The sequence below is a fragment of the Oenanthe melanoleuca genome, chromosome 2 (genome assembly GCF_029582105.1).
Source record: "Oenanthe melanoleuca isolate GR-GAL-2019-014 chromosome 2, OMel1.0, whole genome shotgun sequence".
Taxonomy (NCBI): domain Eukaryota; kingdom Metazoa; phylum Chordata; class Aves; order Passeriformes; family Muscicapidae; genus Oenanthe; species Oenanthe melanoleuca.
The window spans coordinates 110,390,181-110,409,111 of NC_079335.1; the positions used below are offsets into that span (position 1 = coordinate 110,390,181).

The window sequence follows — 18,931 nt, forward strand, 5'->3', positions numbered from 1 at the left end:
TACAACATGATATAGGCCCTTTATGATGGTTATGCTTAAGGTAGCCTTGCAGAAAAATGTGGATTTAACTTCTGCCAGAAAAATAAAATTTTCTGAGGGCTGTAGCATAAATGTGAGCCCTCTCCTCATTCTCTTCTACATCTTAGCAGTCATCTTTAGCAGTTCTGAAAAGCCATATGAGCTAATCATAAGATTTTCTTGTCATATTTTATTCAATCCTTTTTATTGAACTGAAAGAAAACAATGCAGAAGGTAGAACACTTCTTCATCTGTAAATGAGAGGAGGGAAAAAACTCAGTTTCTCTATTTACCCAAATGGATAAGGAAGAAAAAAAAGTCCAGCATGCCCCCTAACCCCCACTCTCACTCCCTGAAACACCAAATTAATAAAAGGGAAAGAGCCAGAGGGTAGATGAGCATCTGTCCCTTTTTTATATCTGTGGGGGAAGGAAAAAAATTGTTCTTTTGACAATATAATATCTGGTTCAGCAACAACTTTGAATGTTGGAGAAATTACCAACAGACTTTGACTCAAGCCAGCACTTTGAACCACATCTGGAAGGCAGCTGAAGGTCTGGATAGTCTAATGAGTTGAACATTTCTATGCTTCTAAACTAAACTGCTTTTATCCATGTGGCAGTGACAGCTTCAGATTACACAAGTGGGGTGCAATCTGCAATCTGTAGGGTTCAGGAAAGGTTTGCTGTACCAGGGCTTTCATCCCATCCTTCCTGCTCCACAGCTTATGGGTCATTTGAGAACCAAGGAGATCTGGGGAGATGAAGCAGAGAAACTTGGCATTAATGTGTCACTACACGAGAGAACAGTTGTTTGTTTTGATTTTGTACAAAATCCCAGTGCAGATGATGAGAGCATTTCCTTCCCTGGAATTCACCGAGACTTTTGGAAAGAAAAACACAGCAAAGGACACTACTGAACAAGATCATACATGTAGTAGTGAAATAACTATTCACTATAACAATCACAATTTTGACTGAGATGTTAGAAGGAGTGAGGTACTAACATGGGTGTTTTAATGCAAAATTGATTTTAAAATAAGCAGTTCCTGGCATCAAGATTTAAATGTGAGGCTGAGAAAGAGCATCTAAAATTACATGAAGATGAGATTAAATACCACTAAATATATCTGTCTGGTTATGCCTGTTTGGGTTCAGAGAGAAAAGACATGAGTGGTTCTTCCCATCCTTTAGTCTATTGTCTGGTACCAAGACAGTAAGAGGGATGCAGCCATCCTGCAGTCCTGTGTGCCAGGTTAACCAGGGACAAGCTTCAGTCCATGAAGATCTCCCTTTAATGTCACTGGGAAGGTCTTTCCACTGGTGCTAGGAAACAGCTTGCTTTACATTTCAATCCCATCTGTGAAGCTGTTGCTTGGATGTTAAATAAAAATACCATACCTTGTAAAAAAAAAACCAAAAAAAAACAACAAGCTCTCAGTTTTCTATTTAGAGCATTTCATATTGTCAGAATAGTACAAGAAATGTGCTGCCAGAAAGGGGAATAAAAGAGGCCATGAACCCTCAAGGCATATCACATTATCTCTTTTGGTAAATAGACAATGGTTTATTCCTTGACAAGGAATATTCATTCACTTTCTTTGCTGCATAATTTTTTTTCTTGGGTGAGTGGGCAGGCTGTGATAAGGGGTACTTAATTTGACATTGCATGTATTTATGACCTACAAAACTTGATATAGACCAAAAAGAGTGGGCAGGGGATGGAAACTCAGAGCTGGCTTAGCAGCTGAATATAGACCTAAGAGCCAAGAAATCCTCAGTACTAACTGTACTGCCACTACTGATTTATGGAGTGTCCTTGGGCACTATTAAAACTTAGCAAGTGTTTTGAGGTGGAAGAGAGCTATGTGTTTCTATTAAGGTGGCATAATGAGGCTTTAATTAGGGAAAAATTGGCTACTTCTCTGCTGAGATGGAATAACTATTGTAAATGTGAATATATAAATGCTCTACTGAAGCTGAAAAGGAAGTTATTTGTTCCTCTGACATGAAATCTTGAGAATGGGCCATAGAGCAGTTTCAGCATTAAAACAGAGATTGTGTATAGTTTTGTATGTGCCAGTGTTGCCATCAAAGGTAAATACACTTTAGTAATTTTAATTTATAATTAGTTCTGATTGAAAAGATTGTTTTCATTCCAGGGCAATTCATATAAGCCAATATGTACTCAAGATGGATGGAAACTTGGCCATATTTCCTTCCCACACGAGCATTAAGCCAACTTTGACATTTTATACTTTTTTAATTAAATCTCTATGATCTTTGCAGGCCAGTATTTGCTCTGACAGCATTTTTAAGCTCGAAATTCAAAGGTAGATTATTTTAAAAATGTGCAGAAAGATTAAAAAAATGAATCCCTTCAGTGTTGAGACTGCATTGTCTGTTATCTCTGTTTTGAGTAAAACAGATTGTTCATATTGCAAATGATGCATGAATAGGACTTCCCCAATGTGATGCAAATGAATCTGTGAAACTGGCACTGTATGGAGGAAAAGAGACTGATGTTAGTAGGAACTTCTTGGACAAACATCAGTAATGAACATGTTCTCTGATTATGTTTCACCACCCGTTAAAAAGCAAAGCATGTCCAGAAAAAATAATCAGAGAGAAAGATGTCCTTCCAGAGGCTGATGGTTTCAGGGACAATGAACCAGACAGCAAGCCAGTGCCTGGTGCTGCTGCTGATTGCCACTGTCACCTTTGGCAAGTGCAGTCTCTGTAACACGAGGGTTACAGCCTCCTGCTGCTCATCACCTTTCTGATGTGCCTGATGTGCCAAACGTGCCTGTTTGGGACAGACATTTTCCCCCAGTGGTTGGCACAACCACTGCACACTGCTGTATTCCAGAAATTGGAAACAAGCAACAGTTTGATGGGAAAAATATTTCCCTGAGCTTGAATGACCTTCCACGTGCACTGGATTGTACGGAATAGATATTATATCATAAAAAAGCCATTTCATTTGAGCAGAGTTTCTCACCTCACTGTTCTCAACAAAGTATTTTCTTGAAATTCCTCGTTGCTATTTTAAGCAAATGAGTATCAGCTCTAAATTCCTCCTTAAGCTCCCAGTTTAGAACAGGCCTTAATGAGCTTTCAGTCTGTTCCTATAATTGTCAATACACGTGTTTCAGTGATTAAAATTAAATGCATTCCCAGGCTGGTGTTATGCTGGCCAGATTTACATAATCTTTTCAATTACTGATTTTTCCAGTTATTGAGGAAAATTCAGATCTATCACAGTAAACTAGTATGCAAAAATAGTTTGCATTATCCTTAATTATGGTATTGAAAGTGCCCAACTGCCTTTTTTTAAAATGGAGCACCCCAATCATCAGCTATTTTTTGGTGTGTTTTACTTCATTTACTTCTGTTGTCATAGATCACAGAATGGTGTTGTTTTTGGAAAATAGTTGAATGAGTTATTTGGGTATTTGGGCCTGCTAGCCTAAAAGCTTTATAAATTTATGAAATATCTGTGAGAGTAACTGCAACAGGTTGAACTGAAGGATGGGAAAAACCTGTTCATTATAAATAAGAACCCCAAATTTTTCCTGTCCTTTTATTTGCACATCAGGCTATCTTGCAGATTTTGATCACATGGGTTCATTTTTATGTGTTTATTGTACCTATTCCACAGACACCCCAACATGGTCAGTATGTGGCCTTGCTGTAAAGTGCCATAACTGATTCCCAATTACCCCCTGGAAAACTTTCCTTTCCCTATTCAAAATCACATTGTCATAGGACACTGAAACCTCTGTCTTTGCACAGTTCCCTCTTGAATCTGAACCTTGTTTTCTCCGTTGCTCTTGGTGCAGAGCACACAGGTGGAGACACCCAAGATGGATCCTAGCAAGAAGAATCTGAGAGACCCTGGGAAAGAAAGGTGATATCCAGGATCACCACATGGGAAGGACAGAGAAGGCTTGGGTTGGGAAAGGATTGTGGCAGAGCATGTGGAAAAAGAAAGGTAAATTTGAAATTCCAAGAGTCCACAGAAGTTTGGAATGCCATGAACATTTGCCTTGTTTTAATTGTTGAATATTATATATTCTGTCCTCTCCATGCAGGGATACCCAATTCCTGTATTAATTACAGTTTTTATGGCATACTGGGCACTCCTGTACATGTTTGCTTCAGAGCTCACCAACCTGGAAGACATGGCTGAGGTTTGCTCCTTGCCTAATAGAAAAGTTTGATCTTGAACAGGTCTGTCTGGCCACTGTAGTGAGTGATGCAGGAAATCCTCACAAAATGAAATGTTCAATATTCTGTGTGTAGAATCACATCCATTTTCACAACATCTGGAATGATTCCCCTGACTTTTTAGGGCACTTTAGCCTAAATGTTCCGTGAAGTCTGTGTACAACTAACAGTTGCTGCTTTTTTCCTGGAGTGAGAAGAGAATGTACATTTTTGCATCCATTTGTGAGGCTTCTGGGACTTATTCTGCTTTTAACATTCTCTGGCAATGCCTCATCCTGAGTTTGCCTTTGGTGGCAGCCACTGCACTGAGGGGCCATGCAGGCAGAATAAATAACAAGGCAGTGCTGAGAGGCTTTCCTTGATACAAATTGCTGTAGGCTGGGCAGAGAGGACATATTTTGTTAGCAAAGAAAAGGCCCCCACAGCTGCTGATCAGTAGGAAACTGATCATTATTGTCACTCTCTGTTCTGGGAAGGGACAGAAGAACTTTTTGATTTTCTTTGGTTTCTCCTGTATAGTCTGCCACAGCAGCCAGCAGACCCGTGCTCATCTTTTCAAAATATCATTTTTATTTTGGAATACTGATTACTCAGGCAGACTGCAAGGCAAAGCTGTGAGAGTTTCAAAAGCAGAGCAGCAAATTGTACTGAAATGGTAATGACATGAAAAACAAAGGCAGGGTACAAGCAATCCACTGAAGGGACCTGGAAAAGCTGTGAAAGAAATGATTGGGGCTGAAAGAGAGATGTTAGATAAAGAAAGATTTTACTCAGCACTTGTTGGAGTATCTAGAGTATTGTGTCCAGCTTTGCCCCCTGCAACACCAGAAAGGCATTGATGACCCAGAGCAAGTTCAGCAGAGAACTTCCAAGTTGAGAGGGCAGGAGCACTTTGCCTTATGAGGAGAGGCTGAGAGACGTTCTTCCGTCAGCTTCTTCCATCAGCAGGTAAAATGGCTTTGGAAGGACTTAACAACAGATGCCTGATGAGTGCAAGAAGGTCATGGAAAAGATGGAAGCACAGCCAGCCAGATTCTCATGAAGTTTTTCACTACAAGGATGTCAAATCATCCTACCCAGGGAGGCTGTGCAGTCAATCTCCTCTCTGGGAGGATTTTCAGGACCCAACTGGACAAACCCCCAAACAATGTGGTCCAAAGCTTACCTTGCTTTATGCAGGTAACCTCAGGACTAAATGCTCAGGCCTCCAAGCTCCAGGATCCTTGCAATATTTTAATTTTCTTAAAAAAAAACCTCGAAATGCTGACCTCAATGACTTCAGTAGAGTTACAGCAGTTCAGGGCTGCAGAGAGCATGAAACCATGGTTTCAACCCAGAAATGTTCCCTGTGTGTGTTATATTGAGCCTGAAACCTCCTGCCCTCAGGTCACTGGTCCTCTTAAGGGTAAGTTAGTTTTGGATGCTCTGCATGGTTAGGGGTCCAGCAAAGTCAAAGACTGGGGTACCAGGAGAAGTTTAAGATGTTATTTTCTTTCAGATTGTGACAGAGGAATGGTGTTAATCTTCTTTTCATGCCCTCTGGCTTGCTGTTATTATACAGGTGTGATGGTTCTCTGCTTTGAACCTCCCACTGTAAGTAAAAAAATAAAAGTAAACCACAGGGCCAGTGCTTGGTACAGTGTTAGAGGGGTAAACAACAGCTACCACTTAGAACTTAGCCCTTGAGAAAACACACAAAGGAAGGTAAAGAAATTACAGAAAAAAAAGGTCTGCCAGGTTTAGCATGAGAAGGACTTTTAGAATCATAGTACAAGCAAATGAAGTAATAAAAGACCACTTTTGCAAAGTGAAAATAGGATCATTCATCAATTCAATAGGCAAAAAATGAAAGAAATTGACAATATTTATATTCTGTATTTGGAGAAAAAGCAGGTGATAAGACTATGCCACTTCAACAGGAGAAAAATCAACAAGATTTAATTAATGAAGATGTTAATAGAGGTAAAAGGTATGAATACCATTTCATGACAGTCAATATGATGCCATGAAAAAACAAATCTTGTCAATACAGCCTGATTTTACTATGAATTATGTGTCTGGCTGATAATTACTGTCACGTAGACATAAAAGATTTCTATTGTTTAATGTGTACTGTTTGCTGGCATAGGATAATCTGAGCTTTCCAAAAATGAGCAACTGCATGGCAAGGTTGCAAAAATGAGCAATTAGTGTCAATAAAGCTTGGATAAGATGAATTTAGAACTTGCTAAATGGCAGATTGCAAAGCTGTTGCTAACATGAGATTTTCTCTGAATGAGTATGTTTCTAGTGGCATCCCATGGTGGTATGTACTAAAAACAGTGTTGACCAACCAATTTCATCAGTGATCTGGAATTAAATGCAACTTTCCTGTTGATTTAAAACAAACCTGTGAATATCACATATGCTGCTGTAATAGAAATTACAATGACATGACAATTATATGAAATGGTGTAGGGAGTTTAGGTGACTAGTGTAATCAAACAAAGCTTTTTAATATGGCTGAGACTGTACCTGCAGAGTTGTGGAAGCAGCATTGATGAGATGAGTCTTGGAGTTGCCACAGTGCAAGCAGAGTCCCCCTGTGATGCTCTGGCAATACAAGCAAGTATAATGCTCAGCTACATAAACATGAGATAAACAAGTAGGAACAGGGAAGTGATTTCACTGGAACTGAAATATTGCATGATGTTCTGATGCAGGCATCTTGAAAAACATTTTGGAAAATAAAAATGTGCAGAGATGATTTGAAGCCTGATGAGTCTGAGAAAATGGTTTATTCGTAGAGGGTTTGATCTATTTATTGTGAAGTGGCTTGATAGTAGCTGAAGTAGGGAAAAAAAGGAAGACAGGGTACAGTGAATACTGAATCTAGTGAGAAGAGTTCAGCAAGAAACAAGAACAAGCTCAAATTTTGGAAGCCAGAAGGGGTTGTTGGACAAGAAGATCCACTGTTTTTTTAACACTGGGGTATGAATCTTTGAAAAAAATTTTAAAAGGGATGGTGAATCTATTTCTGAATCCTCACCTCTGTTAAGAAGAAAATGCCTTGAAAAAGAGGTTTTAGTCAGACAGAGGTCACTTGGTGCGGTAGAAGAAAAACTCCTTAAGCATTAAGTTGGTTAAACAGACAAGAGTCACTCTGAAATCTTCCCTCCTGTTACCACTTAGGTCACTTGGAGATGTCCAAGGATGGGCATGTGAGTGTAATTTTATGCTTGTGATTATGTTTTTTTGGTTTAAATGCCTATAATGTGGTGTTTATCCCCACCTGTGGGGCTGTCTGTGCTCTAGTAACACAGGTCATACTCATCTCTTTTGTTGCATGTTGAATGGTTATCACAGTCTTTCTGAAATGAACTGTCAACAGGACTTTATTTTTTGAAACTTGTGAGTAAGAAACAATTCATGAAGGAGCTGTGAGCCATTGTATTTTCTCTCTGGAAGGATCCCTTTCCATATTATTGAAACTGGTCTTATTACAGCCATCTCCAGCTGGCAGGAAAGTTATGTATGTACCCAATAACAGCAAACATCAATGAAATGAGCCTTTAGAGCCCCTTACTGTGCTTGACTCACCTTTATTGATGCAGTGGGATGCAAACTGCATTTCCAATAGCAGCAGCTGATGGACCTCAGGACCAGATGGAGGAAACTGCCTGCGACTGGGGAGAGCAAATTTAAACCACTCCTGAGTGCCCCAAAATAACCTCTCAAGCAGTCATGGTTACCAGAGGGAAGGCAGAGCCAGCACCACTGCTGACATCACCAAAAAGCCAAAAGGGCTCTTCTGGAGAGGCACTTCATCTGCCTGAATAAAACAGGAGTGGGAGTCACACAGCTGAATGTAGGTCACCTGGGCTGAGTGGTGACCAGGAGAGGCCAGTACTGAATGGGCATCCAAGTGTGATTCAGCCCACCCTAAAATAGACAGCTAAATTAAGGCTCCACAGAAGTGTCTTCTCCCTCTCTTGGCTGCACAGGGAGTTTTCTAAGTGGCTCAGCTACAGACTGCTCTGCTGCAGATGTCTGCCTTCATTAACTTTTAGGGTCTCACTACCAACTCAATTTCTGCCACCTGTCAGCTCAGGGAAAGGGCACAGTCACACTTGCTGTGTACATGAAAAGGAGCAGATGTGATTTCATTGTGTTCCACGTGCACAAAATGCACATTCACACTGGCTGATGAGCACCTACTGCAAGCAGTGCAGGGAGGCAGTCTGGCCCTGGCCATCCAGTCTTTGTTAGCAATCTTTGGACACCACTTATAAACGAGTGAAAGTGATTTCTCAATTTTTTTCCCTGCTCATTGCAAATGAGGATTGATCCAACGTTGATATCAAAAGGTGACAGGCTCATTCCACCTTCCAGCTGAGGGCAAACCAAAAAAAGCCAGTTTGAACTTTGCACCAGTGACACGTGTGTAATATGGTAGCACAGTTTTTCTGTGTTTTCTGATTATAAATGGCAATTTGAAGTTAAGATAGGGCTGTCACATTCCCAGAACCAAAGTGGCATTATCAGAGGTCTGCAGGAGGAGAGATGGGCAGCTCAGTGCTAGGAGAGGAAAAGAGCATTACTAAAAAATTTCAACAGAGCTGTGTGATCTTCTGTGTGCTGTGGGATGCAGTGCTGTTTTTGAAAGCTATAAAATTAGTCAAGTAAGTTGAAATAATCTCATTATTTCATTCACTTGGAAAAATACCACCTCTGTCAGAGATGGACTGTGAACAAGTATAACAAAGGCAAAGATTGGTTCAAGATTTCTGGCAGTTTTGGGAGTTGGATAGAATTTTACTTGTGTGAGACTATTTCCCTTCAAATGGAAAACTGTAGTTACAGTGTGATGGAAGAGAGGAGGAGAATTTGCAGTAGACTAACACAGAATAATCTAATACCAAAGAGAAGCCTCTGACTTGTAGATTCACAAGTTCAAATGAATGAAAAACTGCCCAGTAAGCCTCTTAAAATGCCAACAGTGCTTGAAATGGGCTAACAAGTGAGTTGCCATGTGAAAAATGGCATGGTAGGTGACATCAGAAGCAGCTCTTTGAGAAACTTCAAAAAACCCAGACCACCATAAAGTTTTACATGAAAGTGGACCTTAGATTCCTAATACACATAACACATGTCTTAAGATAAATATTTTTATCTTTCCAGTATATATCTTCTTCCTTTTATTGTAGTTCTTGCTTTCACCTCTTGGCTAAGACTGAATTAAGAGTCAGTAGTAAATATCCTTTTTCCATTCTCACATGTCACATAGTCCAGAAGACCCTGAGTGAGCACTGTGCTTAAAAACACCTTCAGAGACTAGACACAGAGAATGTGTGATGGAAAGAACCCAAGGACATGCATTATTTCTGTGGTGAAATAAAGCCTGCAGTAGTAGTAGCAGAGGGAAGCATCCTGGTGGTGGTACCAAATAAAATGGGACAAATATGTATGGCAAGCACAGTGTGTCTCAACCCACGCTCTGCCAAGTGAGACCCAGTCAGCAGGCAAAGGAAGGAGCAGGCAAACCAGCAGTGACATGCAGGATCTGTTCCAGCAGAAGGGGGTGTTGGACTGGGCCTTGTTATGTGCAAGACTGATGAAAACTGCACTATTGTGAATTGTGGAAACTGCTAATGCAACCAAGGTGAATGGCCTTAGCCAGTTGTGTTTTTCCCAAATGCATTTGCTGGAGCCAAGATTCTGCTTGTGCATCTGCAGTGCTGCTTCCCTTTGTGCTGGAATTGTTTCACTCTGAGTTCATGTTCCCAAAGCCCTGCTCTGCCATTTGCCCTCAGTGCTCCTCTCTCTCACCCAGATTTTGCAGTATCATTGCTCTGGCATCCTCAGCATGATCATACCCAACATTATCCTGTCTGTTTTTTCTTCCTGACAGCCACTCAGAGGAAATTCTCATCTGAAGGAGGATTTGTGAAGAGACCGTTGTCTCTGTGTGTTGTCTCTGACTTGTTCCCTTTTTGCAGTTCCTGTCATAGCTCCTTGCTGCTCAGTCTCAGTTCTGTGATGAATCTAATCTGCTTCCCCCTGCTCCTTGACTCAAGATACCTTCACAGCTGTTACTCAGCACACAGCAAGGGAGACAGCTCCATCTTATTACTCTCTTTTAAAAGCAGTAGCTTTGTGCAGAATGTTTTCTTCCTTGGGGGTTGGAGTAGATGATCTCCAGAGGTCTCTTCCAGCTCTAACAATTCTGTGATTCTGTCTTTCCTCCCTTTTAAGTCACTCCTTCCTTTGCTATTTGAGGTGGGTTCTTCATTTCTCACCCCAGCTTTGGACCCTGGGGATTGGAAAAAACCAATATCTCTGTCACCTTCCACTCAATCACCAAAGTCACCTTCTTTAATCTGGAAAATATGTTCTTTGTATTGGTCAAATTCAGTAAATGCCTTTAATGTGGCTAAATGCATGTGTCCATTCATACATGGTAAGAGCCTGGAGGCAGCAGTAAGAGGATTCAGCAACCTGCCCCCACATCTCTCTCTTTCCACCACAAGGCTTCATAAAGTCCCACCACATTTTTCTACAGACCTACCCCTTGCCTGTGGTTTCTCTCAGGCCAGCTGGACTGTGTGTCCAGCTCCTACATTTAAAACCAATTTACTTTATCAAAGAGTTTGTAAGCATGATTCAAATAAACCCCTTCAACACCTTCTTCAGATTATTTCGTTATTTCATTATTTCATTGGAGACACCTCTTTTTTCCTTCTAAAAAGGGCGTGCTATAAATACATTTTCACCTTCTAATACCACAGCCCTTGCTTGGCAACTGCTTCCTCAGATCAGTGGAATTTCTCGGGGTGGATGTGAAGGGTCAACCACACTCCTCAGGCTCATATGGCCCCCAGCCAAATGTGCAAATTCCTCTCCCAGCTCTGCTAGAATGCTGACACATTCATTACAGAGAGCTTGGAGTTGAACAGCAAGGGGTAAAAAACCTGCTTAGTGAGGTGCTCTGTGAACACATTTTTCCCTGCAATGAAGTGGAGAAGAGAAATGTGAAATGATCCTCACCATTTCTACAAGGGCTCACAGTGTAGTTGGACTTTATTTTTAGCTCTTTATAATTTCTTTTGGCCATTTATTATTTATTTCACATCTTGAGAGAGGCCACTCTTGCTCATCACTCTGAATTTTCAGGTAGTCAGACTTCAGCTCATGCCTTTCCCTGCTTTGATTATGTATGGTCCAATAAGCCTGACTACTTCTGGCAGACTCTCAAAGTTTCATTTGCTAAAAAATAAGCTTAATGCCTATTACTTTATCCCCAAGGAACTTCAGGTTTCCAGACAGCTTTCAAATTTGAGATTAGGAGGCATAAACAAGCCAGTTGATTAATTACAAGAGGTGTTTTATACATTTGATTCCATTTTTCAGCTGCTAAGTAAGAGGGAAAACTTCCTCACCTGCCAAGAGTGAGTTTGCTCCTGTGGCTGCTTTGCATGGGAGCAGGCTGCTCTCTCTTTGAAACTGCTGCTAACAAAGAGGAAAGATTTCTAATTTGAGGAAACAATGAAGAACAAGCAGAATGAGGCTGCCACCCCCACTGTCCTTGCTGGTGGTTCTTCACCTTTGGGTCCTGGATGACCACACAATGAACCAACATGCCTTTCACAGGCTGTTCTTTATTTCTCTCTATTCATTTTGATGGAGGCTAACAAAACCCCAGCATCAAATGAGCACAGCCAGAGTTCATCTTCACTGGTTGGGAGGTTGGGAAAGCCTGTCTCCAGCTCTCCATGAATGCACACTCAGCTGCAGCAATACCAGTGATTCCCAGGATATGTGTTGTTCCTCTGCTGCCTTTGTCAACCTGCCCACACCTGTGGCAAGCTCAGCCTAAACATGGCATTAGAAGGGTGCCATAGGAGCCCTTCAGTGTCTGCCAGGTTTGTGTCAGAGATGCCAGGGTCCCTGTGTCTCCTTCCTAACTAGGGTCTCCATGACTCCTGATGGTACTGACTTCATGGGGCTGGGACACTCCTTTCCATGCAGGAATGCTGTCTTTGCAGGTGCAGTCTGTGTCTGCTGCCCTTCCTCCATCTCACCAGCAAAGGTCCCTCTCTTAAGGTAACCCCAGCCCAGACTGAGAGATACAGGAGGAGAAGGGAGGACTAGGCTTACTTACAAAAGATCTATCTGTGGCACCTCTCTAACAGCATCCTATTCATTTCAGCAACTTCTTCCAGCATTTCCCCATGGACAGGAGTTTTTAGTGGGCTTGTAGGAAGATAATTTTTTCACTAAGTGAAATTGGTCTTGCTACCAGAAGCAGAAGCAGTGGCAAATGACATCTGTTAATTCCTATCCCTGCAACATTCCCAAGTGGTTAAAAGCTCTGAGTGCAGAAGATAGAAGGGGGAAGGGCAATTAAGCCATGCCACAAAAAATGAAAGCTATCTTGAAACAGAACATTAGAGTATAATTGAAAGCAGCTGCACTTTTTAGTTTAATGCCCATCCTGGATACAAAATGAAAACAGTAGCTGCAATTGTAATGAAATAAAGGATTGAAACAGATCTAACTAAGAGTGAGATCTCACATATCACAGACCTGGTCTTCTGCTGGCTTTTGGAGAAAGGAGCAAGGGCCACTTGGCATTTGCCAATGTCATATCCTGATATTTCTAAAGAGTTCTAGTAATATACCATTCAAAAACTACAATGGTCACAAAAGGTGACTGAAAATGCTATGAATGACCAAAAGTTAAAAGTAGGAGATCTCAGAATAGAATAATGGTCTATGCATAATAGTGGGACACATGTAGAAAACTCAAGTAACTGAAAATAAATTAAGTAAATAAAGTTCTAAATAAAAGAAGAGATTGCAGTAAAACACACTCTCCCCTCCACTACCCCACTCTGCTCTGCTAACAAAAATGCCTGAAACCCATGCACACTGAAAAAACTCTATGTCCTCTAAAGCAAGGTAATAAGCTAGACATGGAAGACCGTGGCAATGAAGACAGTGCATCCATATTTCAAGTGTTTCCATGACTGATGATGACAGATCCTTTCCTGGCTGTGAGTGGTATAAGAAGGAACTAGTTTTCTTTGGCTTTTCTCAGGCTACAGAAAATAAGGCAGTGAAGCATAGATAATATGGTTTGGCAAGTGACTTCTCTGAGTATTCAGCAGGACAGATCTTTAGCGCTTATATATATATATCAGCATATATCAGCATAGCATCATTGCCTTCATGTTAATTTAACATCTGCCCCAGTTTATTAATGCTTCTGTTGCTGTTCTTTCTCAATGGACATTCACACATATCCTAACAATGAAATCCCCAAAAGAGCTGTCTTAAATCAATGGAGCAAAACAATTTACCCCATAGTGGAAAGAAATATTGGAATGCTATTCATGAGCTCCAAAACAATGCAAGTAACTCAGCCTGGCATTTGTTTGAAAGAAAAATGAAGATTCAGGGCATGGTTAAATTTATTTCTGCCAAGACATGGCCCATTCTTGCACTTCTAGCCTCTATGCTTGCATGCTTCTGTCTACTAAACTAAATCCAGCACTGGTATTCAAAATCACTCCCCAATACAAGGATTGCCTAGATTAGATTAACTATCACTGAGCAAGCATGTGTCTAATCCTTTACTTGGATTCTTCTATTGATCATAACTATTTCTTTGTTCAGTATTCTGTCCAAATATATTCTAAGTGCAAAATACAGTGTTTGGTGTTGACATATGAGAAATGGCAGGGGGGAGAGTGAGGGCTGTCTTATTTCTCAGTCAGCAGCTACTAGCTCAACATATTCCTGCCCATATTCCTGCCTCTTCTTGGACCCAAGAGTATTTCCTCCCACAGGCACTGAAATCTGTACATTTGGAAGCCACAGCAATAGGAATAAACTCTTTTATTGTTTCTTTGGATATTGAAGCTTGCCTCAAATGTCCACATCTGTCTTTCCTGTTTATTGCCTACTTAACTATTGGCTGTTCTTTGGCTCTCCTGTCCTTCAGTCCACTGGCAATTCATCTGCTCTTAATGAGGTGTCAAAAATGATTGATAATGCCTCTGTAATTATCTCTGCCTGCTCTTTAAGAACATTCAGGTGAGACTATCTGTCCTTGCTCATATGTGGGCATTTAGTTTGTCACCGTCATATTCTTTGTTCTTTTTCACCAGACAAAACAACTGCTTCCTTAATTGTTTTCTCACTTTCTCACCAACTAAATCAAAAGTACAGCTTCAAATACAGAGCAACAAATTCTGTACTTGCACATACCTTGCTTGTGAAGTCTCAGTGGTAAGTGCAAGATACAAATCAGATCACATGTTAGCCTTAGAGAAATGTGCTCTTGTATGCTTCAATCTCTGCCTTCTGGTTAATATATTTGGATCCCAAATTGGCTTTGATTCCTGTGCTTTCATCTGATGTGCCAGTCTGGAGGCCAAGTTCCTGTATTAGAAGACAGATTTTTACTCTTTGATGGGGGTAACCTCTGAAGGCTTTTGGTTGAACTCCATGTCCAAAGCAGATGGTAAAGTCAGTTTTACAATCCAGGACCTTAATTTGGTGTGGATGGATGCTCTAGAGAACCTATATTGCAATGAAAAGATAAAATTATCTGCTTTTGAGCTATACAGGGACATTTCATCCATTTATTCAGATAATGGTGCCTTGGAAATCATTACAAATTAAGACAAAGGTATGACCAGGACTGATAGAGCCTGTTTTCACTAAGAAGTGAGTGTAAAATAAATGCTGATGTATAGGATATCAGGAAATTTGTTGTGAATTTTGTCTTAGGAAAGATTCAGTGCTTTCAAACAAAAACAAATTAATTTCCTTCAGATATCATTGACTGGAGGTAAGAACCATAAGACAGCTCCATTTTTTTCACTGATTTTTTAGGAGTTCAAAATAACTGAAAAATTGAAGGCATTGAAACTGAACAACAAAACGTACATGACATAATTTTTCATTATAACTCTTTCTTTATAATTCTTTCGTTATAATTCTTTTTACAGACTTTGGTGCACAGAAGCACCCATCCTACATATATTATATATGTAGAGTGAGATCTTCATCCTGGTATTAGAGAGGAGGCTTCACTGAGCATATTTATTGGGTACTGCTCAAGAAGGCTGGTCTCACCTAATCTTAGACATATAAAGCAAAGACTTTTACAATAATAAGTCACTCCCTGTAGTTTCCCTCCAGTTAATGGAAAAAACAAGGCATGGCCCACCTGTCTCTTAGGCATCACCTTCAGAAGAGGAGGAATTGTGCCCCAGAGTGTGTCTTTTTCTTCCACTTGGGAGATAACTCCATTTTGGCCAAGGTATCCCTTCAGAGTCTTCCTTCTCTGCACTTCCTCAGATCTGATGAAAAAATCTGGGCTGGTCAGATAGAGATAGGTTTATCCACAGTTGTTTCAGAAGTCTGCTTAGGGTCAGAAGAGAGATTTGGACAAGACACTACTGGTTATGAGTTTTATTGCCTTGCTTGTGGAATAGGAGACTTTCTACTGGTATGAGATGAGAGCTCAGCTCCTAGCACCCTTGCTGCCATTCCAAAAGGGAATCACTACTAGAGCATGTCCTGCTGTTTCTTCTGGCTGAAGCCTAATGAAATGTGCACTAAGGTTTATTACATTGATCCTTCCCTCTGTTCCTTTTAAGATCTGTTTTTGCAGTTCTGATGGAGTGCTATGAGGAACAGGCTGCAGTTTCACTGGCATCATTATTTTTTTATTAAGTTCATCCACATCACACAGTAATTTGGCTTCCTGATTTGGAATCCTGAAGGTTCTCAATATTCTTTCAACCTATCCATCATGTTAATGTCTGTACCAAACACATCTTCTCCAGCCACTGGCACAGATCATTATGCACCCTGCACTTCAGCCCTAGGCAAGTCCTCTTCTATCCCAATCCAGTTATCCAGATGGATTCTGCAGCCTTTCTAACTACCCAGTCAGTTAGAAGAAAAGATCTAATGTTGGCACCAAAGAGAACTTTGTACAATACCACTTTCTGTCCCCAAACTGGAGAAAGCACACTAAACTACCATTGCTGGTTAGGATGATGACATCCTGAAAACAGGACACTACCATGCACATTGTTCTGCATAAGCAGCAGGACCAGCCTGAAGTGAACAGCTTCCAGTTTGGGTAATTTTTGTGATCAGAGTGATGAGCTCCATACAGTAATCCATGCTGGAAACATAAAAACATATATAATAAGCACTGGAAAGGAGTGTCCAGATTATTTGTCAACACATCAAGCAACTTCTCTAAAAGAAAGCCAGAATGCTTTATTCACATGAAGCCAGGCCTGGAAAAATGTTTATTCAGGACAGACATTTTATATAGCATTTCTATGCACATATCATGTGGTTTTCCTTTTTCTTTTTCTTTTTCTTTTTCTTTTTCTTTTTCTTTTTCTTTTTCTTTTTCTTTTTCTTTTTCTTCTTTTCCTTTTTCCTTTTCCTTTTTCTTTTTCTTTTTCTTTTTCTTTTTCTTTTTCTTTTTCTTTTTCTTTTTCTTTTTCTTTTTCTTTTTCTTTTTCTTTTTCTTTTTCTTTTTCTTTTTCTTTTTCTTTTTCTTTTTCTTCTTTTCCTTTTTCTTTTCTTTTTCCTTTTCCTTTTTCTTTTTCTTTTTCTTTTTCTTTTTCTTTTTCTTTTTCTTTTTCTTTTTCTTTTTCTTTTTCTTTTTCTTTTTCTTTTTCTTTTTCTTTTTCTTTTTCTTTTTCTTTTTCTTTTTCTTTTCCTTTTTTTTTTTTTTTTCCTGTGGAGGTTTGTTGTTGTTTTTTTAAAAGCACATAAATATTCAAATTTACCTTAAAACTTTTAAACCACTTAGCTTAATTCTTAACCACTTTAATACTTTCTTTATTTTCACGCTGGATTTTGCTCTTGAAGCAGACGTCTTGGGATGTGAAAGGATTCTTCCTTGTGTTTTTTGAAGAGATTTAGATAAATCTGAGACTGAGCATGAGGAATCAGTACAGATTAAACTGGTGATTGTTAGATCTTCAATAAAGGCAACAATGTTCTGGAGCATCTTAGTCACAAAGGCCAAGGAAATGGCAAGCAGGAAGCAAAAATATGCAAATTCATAAACACAAGCATTCATTAACAGCACAGTGAATTCCCCTGCACATACCTTGTTCACTCAGCCCAAAGCAACTACAAACTACCTCGTGTTTGGCACTGGTCATAACACCCACACACTTACTGCAGGTCCCCTGCAGGATGGCAGCTAAGAGGTGCTGATAATGCACCACCTCACCAAACTGGAGATGCCAGGGTCTCCTGCACTGGGAACACCAGTGGTTGCACAGGGCACAGCTCTGATCCCTGCTCTGGGTATGCCCTTGGCCTCCATTCCTGGCACAGGGAATTATTACCGATATTTTCCAGGTGCAAACATAAAGCTTCGTCTCTGCTGATTGCAAATTATTTAGCTTTTGGCAGATTGTTGCTGCAAAAAGAAGCTTTGGAAGCCTTAACTGTACAGTAAACAGTGCTGAGAAGGCAAGTCTCTAACCCTGAAAAAATAGCTTGTTATTCAACTCTCAGAGTGACTGACGTGTTGTTTAACTTCAGCAGCTTCTTGTTTTAATTAAACATGTCCCTTTCTTTCTTTCACAAAGAGACGGTCAGCTAAGGAGTATAATGATTAAAATAAAAATTAATTATTCAGATTTTCTGAGGACAAAAAAAAAAGAATTCCTCCTCAGTAAATTTACAGTGAGTCAGTCTTCCAGGGCCAAGAATCAGCCCTAAGTGGAAAGAAACCCAATTAACAGCAGTGACAGCAACACCAAAGATGGGAGCTCAAAACACCATAAACAAAAATGTTCTTCAGGTGCTGTTTTCATTCAAACTGACTGGAAAATGAGAGCAGTGCACTTCTTCTTCAGAAACTGACTTCAAACACGGAACTGTTAACCCTTGCCACATAACTCACTCTGACCTTATTCTCAAGGCACAATCTTAGACACACATCTTCACAATCAAAATTTAATTGCTTTAAATTGTTGAGAAGTAGACAATTGGAGACAACATTCCTAGCCTGTCAAATTCAGTGCCATATTTGGAAAAAAGGATTAATTCTACTGGTAGAATTTTCACCCACTACTTATTGTTTTATTCCTATTTTCCTCTCAGGTACTACATGGCCATTTCATTGTGGGATCCAAGAAATTAACATTTCTAGCTCAATTTTCAGCTAGAAACCCACAGGTGTGGCACTTTATAGGTAAAGTGATGCAGAATCTAAGATAGAGCAAGGAACTGATTGCCTTATTTTGATTATGGTAAAACACAGACAAATAGTGATGTGGAGAACTCTGATGCTTGAATAGCCTGAAATTACCAAAACCAAGCCACAGCCCATCCTAGTGCAAGTGCAGATTTTTGGGAAGAGCTGTCCTTTCTTGAAATTTAAGTTTCTTAGAGCATATGAATGTATCTCTATAAATCATGCTGGAAATATGCTTAAAATCTGCCACACTTGTGAGTAATTCTAGTTTTACACTGCCATAGATATATCAGTACTGCTTATTTTAATGATAAAGTACAATTATTAAAGTAAAAAACTCTACACAAAGAAAGTTATGTGCTCTATGTAATAAATTAGATTAGAAAAGGTCAGATGATAACAAAGCCTAACTATATGCCAAGACCTCCAAATACTCATTCAGCTATTA

At 39.9% G+C, this 18,931-nt stretch overlaps 1 long non-coding RNA gene across 2 annotated transcripts; it reads right to left on the reverse strand.

Moving 5' to 3' along the window:
* Positions 1-628: 628 nt before the first annotated feature.
* On the reverse strand, positions 629-7,881 carry LOC130249290 (uncharacterized). Of its 2 annotated transcripts, none has more exons than XR_008839774.1 (3): positions 7,827-7,881; positions 6,762-6,839; positions 629-771 (listed from the first exon to the last, which is right to left on the reverse strand). It is a non-coding gene; the product is annotated as an uncharacterized LOC130249290 (long non-coding RNA). The 2 variants fall into 2 exon arrangements; XR_008839773.1 differs by lacking the exon at positions 629-771 and adding an exon at positions 5,337-5,838.
* Between the last annotated feature and the right edge of the window lie 11,050 nt (positions 7,882-18,931).